A 12,684-nucleotide genomic window follows, 5' to 3' on the forward strand; every position below is an offset into this window, starting at 1 on the left:
ACGCCACCAGATCCTTTTGATCCAGAAATTGAGAGAACACTTAAGAAAAACAAGAAAAACAACAAAAAAGACAAAACACCCTTAAAAACAAAAGTAGACCAGCCAGAAATTATGGCCGATCCACCGACACTTATGGATTATGCTAGGCCAGGAATGGCCGGTGTAACTAATAGTGTAGTTAGACCCCGTATAAACGCAAATCAATTTGAAATTAAGCCTGCTTTGCTTAATATGTTGCAAAACAACGTAACGTTTTACGGATTGCCTAACGAAAACCCTAATGCACATTTGACAAATTTCTTAAAAATTTGTGACACTTTTAAAATTACTGATGTAACAGCCGAAGCAATCAAACTTCGCCTCTTTCCTTTCACTTTGAAGGATAAGGCAAAAATTTGGTTAACTTCTATGCCTGCTGCAACATTTGAAACTTGGGACCAATTAGCCCAAGCTTTTTTACAAAAATATTTTCCTTTAGCAAAAACCGCTAGAGTCATCAAAGAGTTGACATCTTTTACACAAAATGATAATGAAACTCTTTATGAAGCTTGGGAACGTTTTAAAGAACTTAAACGTTTATGCCCACACCACCAATTGCCGGATGCACTTTTAATGCAGACATTCTATAATGGATTAAATCCTACAACTAGAGGTTCATTAGATGCTATGTCTGGTGGATTATTTATGAAGAAGACATCCGCCCAAGCAAGAGAACTTTTGGAGGAAATGGCGATCAACACCAGTATGTGGCCCGCAGAGCGTGGACATATACCAACGGCGAAACCATCATCCTCAGGTACATCACCGGTTAAAGGTATAATGAATCTTGATCCTGTAGCAATGTTACAAGCCCAATTTTCTGCCTTATCACACAAAATTGATAAATTTATGGCACCATGCGATCCTAATGATCCGATCCAGAGAGACATTGACTACGAAGGTATGAATGAGACAGAACCGGTAAATTTTGTCCAAGGACAAAACCAAACTACTAATCCTTATTCTAATACTTATAATCCTGGATGGAGAAATCATCCTAACTTTAACTGGAAAGATGGTAATAATAATAATAATGCAAATGCTAATCAGTATCGTGTAAATAATTATCAAAATCAAACAAGAGATACGATTAGCACTTTATCTTCAAAAATCGACAAATTTATTGATGCTATGAATGGAAAGGTAAGTAATCAAGACGATGGTTTTAAACGGATCGAAAATAAATTCGATCAGCTTATCAAAAACCAATCATCTAGCATTCATAATTTGGAGGTTCAAATTGGACAACTTGCTAAATCAATTCCATCCCGCAAAGAGGGAAGTCTTCCCAGCCAAACGGAAGAAAATCCGAAAGAGCATGTTAAGGCTATCACTCTTCGTTCGGGGGAAAACTATTTAGGTCCGAAAATGCCCGGAAATTCAACTTTACCTGGAAATGATTTATCAAAATCCAAAGAAGATACGTTAAAACAAAAAGATTCACCAATTGACTCTAATCCGAAACCTTTTGTACCAAAACCACCTTTTCCACACCAGGTCCGAAATAAGGACCATGATAAACAACTGTTATCATTTTTGGACAAACTTAAAAATTTGCATATAAATTTAACATTCATGGATGCAATTACGCAAATCCCTAACTATGGAAAATTCTTGAAAGATTTAATTTCAAAAAAGATTAGTTGGGAAGGAATTTCATCCATTTCTCTTTCTGAAGAATGTAGTTCGATAGTATCAAGCAAATTACCTACTAAACTCAAAGATCCCGGATGCTTTACCATTCCGTGTACATTGGGAAATATGGAATTCCCAAGTTGTCTTTGTGATTTAGGAGCTAGTATAAACTTGATGCCATTATCGATTTTTGAAAATTAGGTTTAGAAGAAGACATCAAGCGTACCAATATGGTTTTACAATTAGCGGATCAATCCACTAAAAGACCATATGGTATAATTGAAGACGTTTTGGTAAAAGTTGACAAATTTATTTTTCCTACTGACTTTGTTATCTTAGATTTTGCTTATGATGCTAATTGTCCGCTAATCTTTGGTAGACCGTTCATGAACACGGGACGTGCTCTAGTTGATGTGTCGGAAGGAAAAGTAGTTTTAAGAATAGGTGACTATAAGATCGAGTTCGATATGAATCAAGCAATGAAATATCCTATGGAGGATTTTGCTTGCATGAAACTTGATTTAATTGAAGAATGTGTTAATGACATTGTTCAAAGAGAAGAAATAATAGAACCTATAATGGGTGAAGAATTAGAAGATAAGGACCCAGAGCCTTTGATTCGAGAAGATGGACCAGTTCCGCCTTCAGTAATAGTTCCACCTAAATTAGAACTTAAAGAACTACCAAACCATTTGAGATACACTTTCCTAGGCGAAAGTGATACTCTACCTATAATCATCTCTAACAAATTAACAGAAAGTCAAGAAGAAAAATTGAAAGAAGTTGTTAGAAATAGAATAGGAAGTATGGGATGGCAGATTTCAGATTTAAAAGGAATTAATCCTAGTATTGTAATGCATAGGATTCACTTAGAAGAAGATAAGCCACCTAAAGCGGATAGACAAAGACGTTTAAATCCGAACATGAAAGAAGTAGTAAAAAATGAGATTACTAAACTTTTAGACAATGGAATCATTTATCCTATTTCGGATAGTGAATGGGTTAGTCCAATCCATTGTGTACCCAAAAAGGGAGGTATAACTGTAATAAGGAATGATGAAGGTGAATTAATACCTACACGAACCACCACCGGTTGGAGGGTTTGTATAGATTATAGGAACCTAAATAAGGCAACTAGGAAAGATCATTTTCCTTTACCTTTCATCGATCAAATGATCGAAAGGATAGCCGGTCATGCATTTTACTGTTTTCTCGATGGTTATTCCGGATTCTTTCAAATATATATTTACCCGGATGACCAAGATAAAACAACCTTCACATGTCCTTATGGAACATTTGCATATAGAAGAATGCCTTTTGGTTTATGTAATGCACCAGCAACTTTTCAACGTTGCCTGACTGCAATTTTTAATGATTTCATTGAAGATATCATGGAAGTATTTATGGAGATTCTTTTGATGCATGTTTAAAAAACTTAGATAAAGTTCTTTCTCGATGCGAAGAAACGAATTTGGTATTAAATTGGGAAAAATGTCATTTCATGGTTGACGAAGGAATTGTTTTAGGTCATAAAATATCCGAAAAAGGGTTAGAAGTGGATAGAGAAAAAACTTCTGTAATAGAAAAATTGCCCCCACCGACAACGGTCAAGGGAGTAAGATCTTTTCTAGGACATGCAGGTTTTTACAGAAGATTTATAAAAAACTTCTCTGTGATTTCCAAACCACTTACTAATTTGCTTATGAAGGATTCAACCTTTGACTTTAATGAAGATTGCATTAAAGCTTTCGAAACATTGAAAACAGCCTTAGTCAGTGCACCCATAATTGCTAAACCCGATTGGGATTTACCTTTTGAAATCATGTGTGATGCAAGTGACCTAGCAGTAGGATGTGTTTTAGGTCAAAGAAAGGATAAAAGATTACATGTTATTTATTATGCGAGTCACACATTGTCCGGTGCACAGTTAAATTACACAACAACAGAAAAAGAGATGTTAGCCGTAGTATTTGCATGTGATAAGTTTAGGTCATACTTGTTAGGATCTAAAGTTATTATTTATACAGATCACGCAGCTTTACGTTATCTGTTTGCTAAGAAAGATGCAAAACCGCGTCTGATTAGATGGGTTTTGTTGTTACAAGAATTTGATATAGAAATAAGAGACAAAAAGGGAGTAGAAAACCTTGTCGCCGATCATCTATCAAGACTAGAAGATGAAAACGGTCCTATAGGTGAAACTATCGGTATACGAGATGATTTCCCCGATGAACATCTCTATCAAGTAGAAAGTATCATGTCACCATGGTATACAGATTTTGCTAATTATCTTGCCACCGATATTATTCCGGAGGGATTATCTCCCCAACAGAGGAAGAAATTTTTCTTCGATATTAAACAATATTTTTGGGAAGATCCCTTTCTATTCAAAGCATGTGGTGACGGGATAATTAGGAGATGTGTTGGAGAAAATGAATATGAATCTATAATAACAGAATGTCATTCCAGCTCATATGGAGGACATAATGGCGTTAATAAAACGGTAGCTAAAATTTTGGAATCTGGTTTCTTTTGGCCGACAATGTTTAAAGACGTTGGTTCCTTTATTACTCATTGTGATAAATGCCAAAGAACGGGTAACTTAGGAAGGAAAGATGAGGTGCCCCTCACAAACGTGTTGGAAGTCGAAATCTTCGACATGTGGGGAATTGATTTCATGGGACCTTTTCCACCTTCCAATGGTAAAACTTACATTTTAGTAGCCGTTGATTATGTTTCAAAGTGGGTTGAAGCAATTGCAACCCCTACGAATGATTCTAAAGTAGTTATTACTTTTCTTGACGATATATTTTGTAGATTCGGTTGTCCTAGGTACGTTGTTAGTGATGGCGGTACCCATTTCATAAATCGGAATTTCGATATGCTTATGAAAAAATATGGAGTACGCCACCGCGTGTCAACACCCTACCATCCTCAGTCGAATGGTCAGGCGAAGATCTCAAATAGAGAACTCAAATGGATTCTAGAGAAAACTGTTTCGTTATCAAGAAAAGATTGGTCACAAAAACTCAATAATGCGCTATGGGCATACCGTACTGCATTTAAATCACCAATAGGAATGACTCCGTACCGCTTGGTGTATGGAAAAGCATGTCATTTACCAGTTGAATTAGAACATAAAGCCTATTGGGCTATTAGAAAACTTAACTTCGATTTACAACAAGCAGGAAAGAAACGTTTGCTCGATTTGAACGAGTTAGATGAGTTACGTCATCTAGCGTATGAAAATGCGAGAATTTATAAAGAAAAAGTGAAAAAATGGCACGATGCCAAGATTAAAGTCAAACACTTTAATGTTGGAGATAAGGTGCTGTTATTCAATTCACGGCTTCGTATATTTCCGGGAAAACTTAAGTCTAGATGGGACGGACCGTATTTAGTCGTCAAAACGTTTGACTATGGTTCTTTGGAACTTGAGGAAACTAATGGTAAGCGTTTCAAAGTTAACGGTAATCGATGTAAAATCTATTACGAAAATATTTCCGAAATAGGAACTAGTTTCGTAACAAGATTTCCTGACATTTAAATCATTTCATTTTTCTAAATATTAGTTTTTATAATTTTTAATTTTTAATTTTTATAATTTTTATAATTTTTATTTTTATTTTTTTTATTTTTGTTTTGTTTTAGATTATATCACTTTAGAATTTTAGATATAGAAATATATATTCAAGTCATGATTAATTTTTAGGAATTTCATAAAAATTAGAAAATTCAGTGATTCTCAGTTGAGAATTTGAGATTCTCAGTTGAGAATTCACATATATAAAATTCTTAAGAAGGTAAGAAATTTCTGAACTTATAGAGAATGTAAAATTCTCAGTTGAGAATTTGGGCATGTCTAGAAGTCAGGAAAATTTCTGGACTTATGGAGGATTTCAGATTCTCAGTTGAGAATTCTGAATAAAACTTGAAAGGAAAAATTTCTGAACTTACCGAGGATTGAAATTCTCGGTAGAGGATCAGGAGTTCAGGGTTTTTGACAACTGATTTCCGCAGGAAAATCAGCTTGTCGCGACCGCGGGTCAGCATCCTCGGTCGCGACACGGGGAAATTTTGCCCAGAATTGACCTTTTCTCAGCAGTTGTAACTATTCAGAAACGAAACGTTAAGTTTCTTCATTTCTAAAAGGTTTGTTTCATGCCTTTTCACTTCGAAACAACACCTCTTTTCGTCCTAGGATCTTATAAATAAGTACTAGAGGTGCAGTTTTCTGGCACTCTCTTTTCATCTCTATCAGAACTGTCTCTGATTTTCTTACCATTCACAAATAGAGACACTAAGTTCAGAACTTTTCTTCCTTACTCTTTCCAAAAATCATGGCTTCCTCAAACACTTCATCTAAGAAAGTTATTGCTTCACGCAATAAACGTGTTGATATATCAGAGCGTTATGGATGTAACTTTCCCATTTTCAATCACGATGAGGGGAGGCGCTTCTTGAGGCTTCGATACACGTTCTTTGTCGGAATGCTGTACATGGACGACTTTCTTAATGATCAATTAGGAATTAAGGAAGATATGAGTCGCTACATGGAGCGACTAGGATGGACCAAATTTGTCGATATGAAGTTTCCTATAATTGGAGACTGGGTGTTAGAGTTTTTCTGCACTGTGCGTTTTGTTAACAAGCATCGTGTGCGTCTCAGTTTTCGTCGGGATGGCAAAACTTTTACATTTGGCTAATCTGAATTGCATGCTTGGTTTGGTTTTTTCCCTGAAGGATACTACCAAACATCATCATGGAAGAGATATGACGTCCACTGATATTTGGCGAATGCTCATCGGCATCTGGCCTTTCAAATCAAACCTTGCCTATAATAAGTCTTTCTATTCCAACTCTATGTTGTATTTGCATAAGTTTCTGAGTCACAGCCTATTTGGTCGCACGTTCAGTAGTGTCGTCCAAGAATCTGATCTTTATGTCCTTGGCGATATATTTCAAGGCAATGTGGTTGATTCTTCAAAAATTCTGATGGAGGGTCTTGTTGCCGCATCTCGATCCAAGGCTAAGAAGGTTGGGTTTGGGAATATTATATGCGGAATAATTCTAGGGACCAAGGGCAATATTTCTGTTCCTTGGAGTGATGCTGAATCCTTCCCTATGCTAGATTATGAATTTTTAGAATTTGAAGGTCTAGTGAAGCGAGTTTTTCGATCCGGACCAAATTTTCTTTCTGCACCAGAACGTCAAGCCTTCGTGCAGTTAAAAATTGATCGATTTAGGGCTAAGAAAATCCCGATTAAAAGGGACGAATTTTTAGCATAGTTTGTGTTTTATATTATTTGTAAATAAATGTAATTATATGCTAATAAATAAAATTTCCTTTTTGCATTATATTTCGCTTTTGGTTATATGGTTACATTTAATTCCATAATTCTAAACTAATGAATCAATTAAATGCAAACTTAATCCATTCGTTACACATTAAATGTTAATAATTAAATTTCAAATTCCTTAAATATGATTCATTTAACTTAAATTAATGAATGCACATAAATGTTTCAATTAATTTTAGTTCCAACCCTTTCATATGTCTAATTTGCACATTCATTAATTAAAGCATTTTTATTTATTTTTGCCATTAATAAGGATAAACCTTTGGTTTTCCTTATCATTTAATGATTTTCATTTATGTTTTAAGTACAGATTTCATTTTTCAAGAAGTTCAGGATATAATTTATCAAGAAATTACACAAAATGGAGTTCAAAAGCTGAATTTGGGTAGCCACGACGTGATCCGCGGCCGAGAATTATTGATTCTCGGTAACATCAGCAAAATTCCTCCACAATTCGAAGACAAATTCGGTGAAACACGCGATCCGCGACCGCGGCGGCGTTTCCTCGATAACTTCAGCAAAATTCTTCAAAAATTTCAGGCACAAAATTCGCTACGCACCGCGATTCGCGGCCGCGAATGTTGGATTCTCGGTAACTTCAGACATTTCTTCGACAAATTTCAGTGGAAATATTGGTTGAGCAACGCGATCCGCGACCGCAGATACATATCCTCGACCGCGACACGCGTGATTCAGACACTCCAGGTCCGATTTTTGACCTATTTTTCCCTTTCTTCCCATTTAACCTATACCTATTCTTCTTCCTATTCATCCTATACCTAATTACTCTTCCTATTTCAACTCTACCTATTCCAATTCCAATTCCAATTCCTATTCCTACTCTAACTATTTAACTTCTTATTCAAACCCTATATATACCTATTACTTACACAAACCTTACACCACCTCTAAATTTAACCAATCCCCTACTCTTACCTCTTCCCAATACCTTACTTTTCCTTTTCCCAATTTCATCATTACCCTTTTCAATCACCTACACCTTTCAATTCCAAGAATTCACAACCATTCTACTTCATCTTCAACCTCAAGCTTTTCTCTCTTTTCTTCTTTATCTCTAAAACCCTAACATTCATAACACATAAACACCATAACCATGCCTAGAGCTAAGCGTGTTGGACACAAGCCGGCTGTCACTGAGGCTAATCGCCTTAGGATAAGTTGCGGAGCTTATTTCGACATCCATTCTGAGGAAGAAGTTAGCCGTTTCAAGCATTTTTCAAACCCCAATCGTAAGTTCGTGGATATGCAGTTTCTTGACTTCGATTCGGTAAGAAAGTTGAACTTCTCTACACAAATTACTGCTTTTATTGAAACTTTGGGTTGGGCAACTTTTGCTTCTATGCGTTTTCCACAAATTGAAGGGCATGTGGTTGAGTTTTTGGTTACTTTGACAATGAACAAGAAGAGGACATCAATTTCTTTTAGGAATAATGGTATTACCTATACAGTTGATTATGAGGCTATGGGTAATATGTTTGGTTTCCCTACTAGTGATTTTTATGATAAACCTCGGGATTTTGACAATAACTCTTTTTGGCAAACTCTGTCTGACCAAACTTCTTTTGATTCTAAAAACACATCAAGCAAGTTGATTAAGGACAATTGTGTGTTCTTCTTTCACAAGTATTTGAGTTTTTCACTTTTTGGTCGTGTTGAGAGTTCCAAGATTCAAGTCCGGGATTTGTTTGTTTGGGATTGTTTGTTCAAGGGTTTGCGGGTTGATAGTATTGGCATGATTTTTGATAATCTGTACCGTGCTTCGAAGGCTCACACCACTCAAGTCCCTCTCGGTAATTTGATCACCGCTATTGTTTTAGGAGCACGGGATGAATTGACAGATTATGATATGTCCACCTACCATGGCTATGTCCCGGTTTTGGACATTGCGGCTCTTGAGCGGGCTCATTTGTTGGTTTCTGCGGCTCCTCCTGTTTTTATTTCATATGCTACCCGTATTGCACATCTTCGTGGCACTATGGGTGGAGGTGCTTCTAGTTCTCATAATGCAGGTAACGAAGCTGAAGAAGGAGCGGAGGAAGGTGGGGAAGCTGCCCCACAAGCCCAAGCAACCCGAGACACTGATCCGGTAGATTTAAGGCGGATTTTGAACCAAATCAATGCAAATAATCGTCAAATGAATTTAAGAATTGATGATTTGGTGGAAAACAATATGGTGATGAATGACAACCTCAATACTTTGAGGCGTGAGCATCGTTCGACTCGGCATCGGATGCTTTCATTTTTCCGACGCCGCAACGTGGAAACTTCACCAACACCTCCGGATACCCCGCCACATGTTTAGGTTTTATCTTTTATTTTATCTTATTTTTCAGTTTCGTACATTTTTATATTTATTATGTTTCGTACAATTTCTAATTTCACTTTAATTTTATGATGAATGTTTTTGCTATATCTTTCGTTTATTTCCGTTTGTTTTATCTTTCATGTTTTATCTCCATTTTTGCACCCATGAGGACATGGTCCAATTTAAGTGTGGGAGGAGATATATACATATATCATTTTATGCAAACGAATGAATGAATGAATGAATGCATCACTTTTTTTTTCAAAATATAACAATATCACATATTGCAACACTTTTTAACTATATTGCAACAATTTTCAAAACTTAACATTTGTTTTATACATTATAAGTTTAACTTTTCTTTTATGATTATTTTTAGGTCATCATTATCGATAGAAATAATATATTTCTATACGGGTAATATTTTTCAAAATTTTTCACAAATCTTCGACACGATTTTAAGTAAAATTGTCTCGAGTGAATGTATTTAAGTAAAAATTCTTTATTTTTAATCTCTATTTCATATCATGAAATTCATGATACAATAAATCTTATTTTAAATTTTCAATTAGGTTTATAGGCATTAAATTTGAACTAACAATTTTTAGCTCGGTTTTGATTTTGTCTTACATTAACACCAATTGAAGTTGTTAAGGAAACTATAGCCATAATACATGTTGAATTTTAAGTCAATATAGGATGAATGTGCTAACTTTCTTTTTCCCAATTCATATTAATTAAACAATAAATCGTATTCTTAACTTTTGGCCACGATTGAGACCAACCTTATCACAATCGAGGTATGAAAGGGAAGAAATAAAATAAGTAAAGCGTACTTTTGGCCACGGTTGCGACCACCCTTATCACAATCGAGGTATGAAAGGAACGTTTAAACAAAAAAAAATTATTAAGCGTGTTTAAAGTTTAAAGTAACGATTGCGTCCACCCATGGCATGGTCGGTACCTCTTAAGCGAACACAAATCAAATGCATATAAAGTTACGATCGAGACCACCCTTATCACGGGCGTAACTAAGCAAAATAAATTAAACTTAATATAATAATTCAAGTTTGGGAAAAGAAATTTGGTGCTTTTGAAATGTCTTGAGATGAAAAACTCAATAACATGCGTGCTTACATCGTCCCGAATACTTCAATTTAAAAATTGAAAATACAAGACGAATGATATATCGTATTTATACTAAGTTAGTTTGATATTTTGCGTATAAATTTGTCATGCGAAGTTAGTCTTTTCGGCTTAACTAATTTAAAAGGTAAACACAAAGGTATATGTTTTATTTTCATAAAGAGATTAGTTAAGGAATAAATTCAGTGAAATTTTGCTCGGGACTAGCAAAAGATTAAGTGTGGAGATTTGTTAAGCCCAAAATACACCTAAAATATCATACATATTTATATCATTTTTATTACAAATTCGTGTTATTTATATCTGTTTAGATTACTTTTACTTTCAAATATCTTTCTTTCTTGTAAGGTACCTAAATATTTGGTAAAATCCAAATAGGAACGAAAAAGGATCTAAAACAGAAGAAAAACCCTTCAAAAGGAGTCAAAGACGACGTAAATCGAAAGCGCCAAGTCGAAGACACGAACGAAAGCAAAGAACAAAGGAAACCTGCCGGGCCGCGACAGAGGATCTCAGACCCGCGGCTGCGACACGCGTTGGATAAACTTTTCTCCCCTTCGTCCGTCACTCAGCTCAGTGCTACGTCATTCACGGCCGCGGATAACTATCCTCGGTAAGTGCAGAAAATCACCAAAAGCATTTAACACATGCTGAAAATCCAAGAAACGCATCCATTCAAGTGGATAAAGACGTCCTTTCACAACGGACACGACTCTTAACCAACGGACACATCACTTCAAACTCAACCCTTCATCACCTATAAATAAAGAGTTGATGTTGAAGAGAAAAATGTAATGTGAAATGTTATAATATAGATATAGAAATCAGAGCGTAGAACTTATGTCGAAGTTCTAAGTAAACACATTTCGAGAGTTAGAAACTAGATTCTGTACAAAAACAAGATGAGGTACACATATTGTTTATAGTATAATTACAACTCAGTAGCGTTTAGACATTGTTCCAGTTTTAGTTTGCATCATGGTAGTGGCCGACCGAATTCCTATTACGAAGTTACAGCGAGAAGATTGAGTAAAGTGTTCGCCCCCGAGCCTGACAACCTCCTAAGGAAACCCAAGGAAGCGGAACCGATCAAGCCCTTCACTTGCACGCCCTCGAAGAACTCGATGCTCCTTATTCTCTGTAAACTTGTATCAATTTATTTTTCATCTAATAAAGTCTGTTCTATTCGACAAATCGTAATGCAGCACTTATGGTAACCAATCCAATATAAGTGAGGCTGGTGTTTTCATTAAAATGCACTTGAATTCAAAATCATTACAAGGAAACTTTGTTGAACACTTAGGCAAATTATCGTCTCGAAAGAGTGTTAATTTGAGTAAGGGCAACTATCCCGAAAGGGTTTTGTCGCGTTCAAAGCCAATTAATTAGAGGTTCCGTCATTTATTTCATCATCATAATAATACAAAGTTTAAGTTGTTTTCTTTGCTTAATGCAAATGAACAAATTCATTCCTTTTTCTAATAAGTTCTAAATGTTCATGTTTTGTAAAATTCATCCTTAAAATCAGAAGATCTTTCTAACAATCGATTTATTCTAAATATAAAATCTTATTCCAGCATTTTCAAATACTCAAAGTTCACAAATTCATTCAAATAAATTTCCTAAATTCAACTAATCCAATTTTCACTTTTCATTTACATTTTATAAATCTATCAAGTTCGAAACTAATAATTCAAAAATAAGTTTTTCGTTAAAAAACGTATCCCTGTGGGATCGATATTTTTATTACTACAAGCGAAACCGTGCACTTGCGGAAATCGCTCAACAGAGTTTTAATTAGATTAATATACTCCTATTATTATCCAATTAGGTTATTTAATATTATCCTAAATGTATTTGATATATTATAATATAATAATTAGGAATCCTATTCCGAATAGAATTCCTATTAAGTAACCTATTCATATCTAACTAGGGTTTAGATACAAGTGACTATATATACCCCCTCCTTATATGAATTTTGACTAAGCCTCCTAACTCCCCTCTATGTGATTTTCGAAACCTACATTAGAGAGGGACAGTGAATTCGCATCCCCTAGTTCGTGGACAAGAATTCATACGGCTTCCGTCGATTGATTAATTTTCATTCATCTCCTTTTCTCTTTGATCTTGTGTTGGTTAATTAGAGGCAATCTATTTTGGTTGCATCTCATAAGG

At 35.3% G+C, this 12,684-nt stretch overlaps 1 non-coding gene across 1 annotated transcript; it reads right to left on the reverse strand.

The window, feature by feature from the left end:
- Positions 1 to 489: 489 nt before the first annotated feature.
- LOC136225001 (small nucleolar RNA R71) lies at positions 490 to 596 on the reverse strand. The gene has a single exon (XR_010686742.1). It is a non-coding gene; the product is annotated as a small nucleolar RNA R71 (small nucleolar RNA).
- Positions 597 to 12,684: the final 12,088 nt, after the last annotated feature.

Source organism: Euphorbia lathyris, chromosome 3 (assembly GCF_963576675.1).
Source record: "Euphorbia lathyris chromosome 3, ddEupLath1.1, whole genome shotgun sequence".
NCBI classification, from domain to species: domain Eukaryota; kingdom Viridiplantae; phylum Streptophyta; class Magnoliopsida; order Malpighiales; family Euphorbiaceae; genus Euphorbia; species Euphorbia lathyris.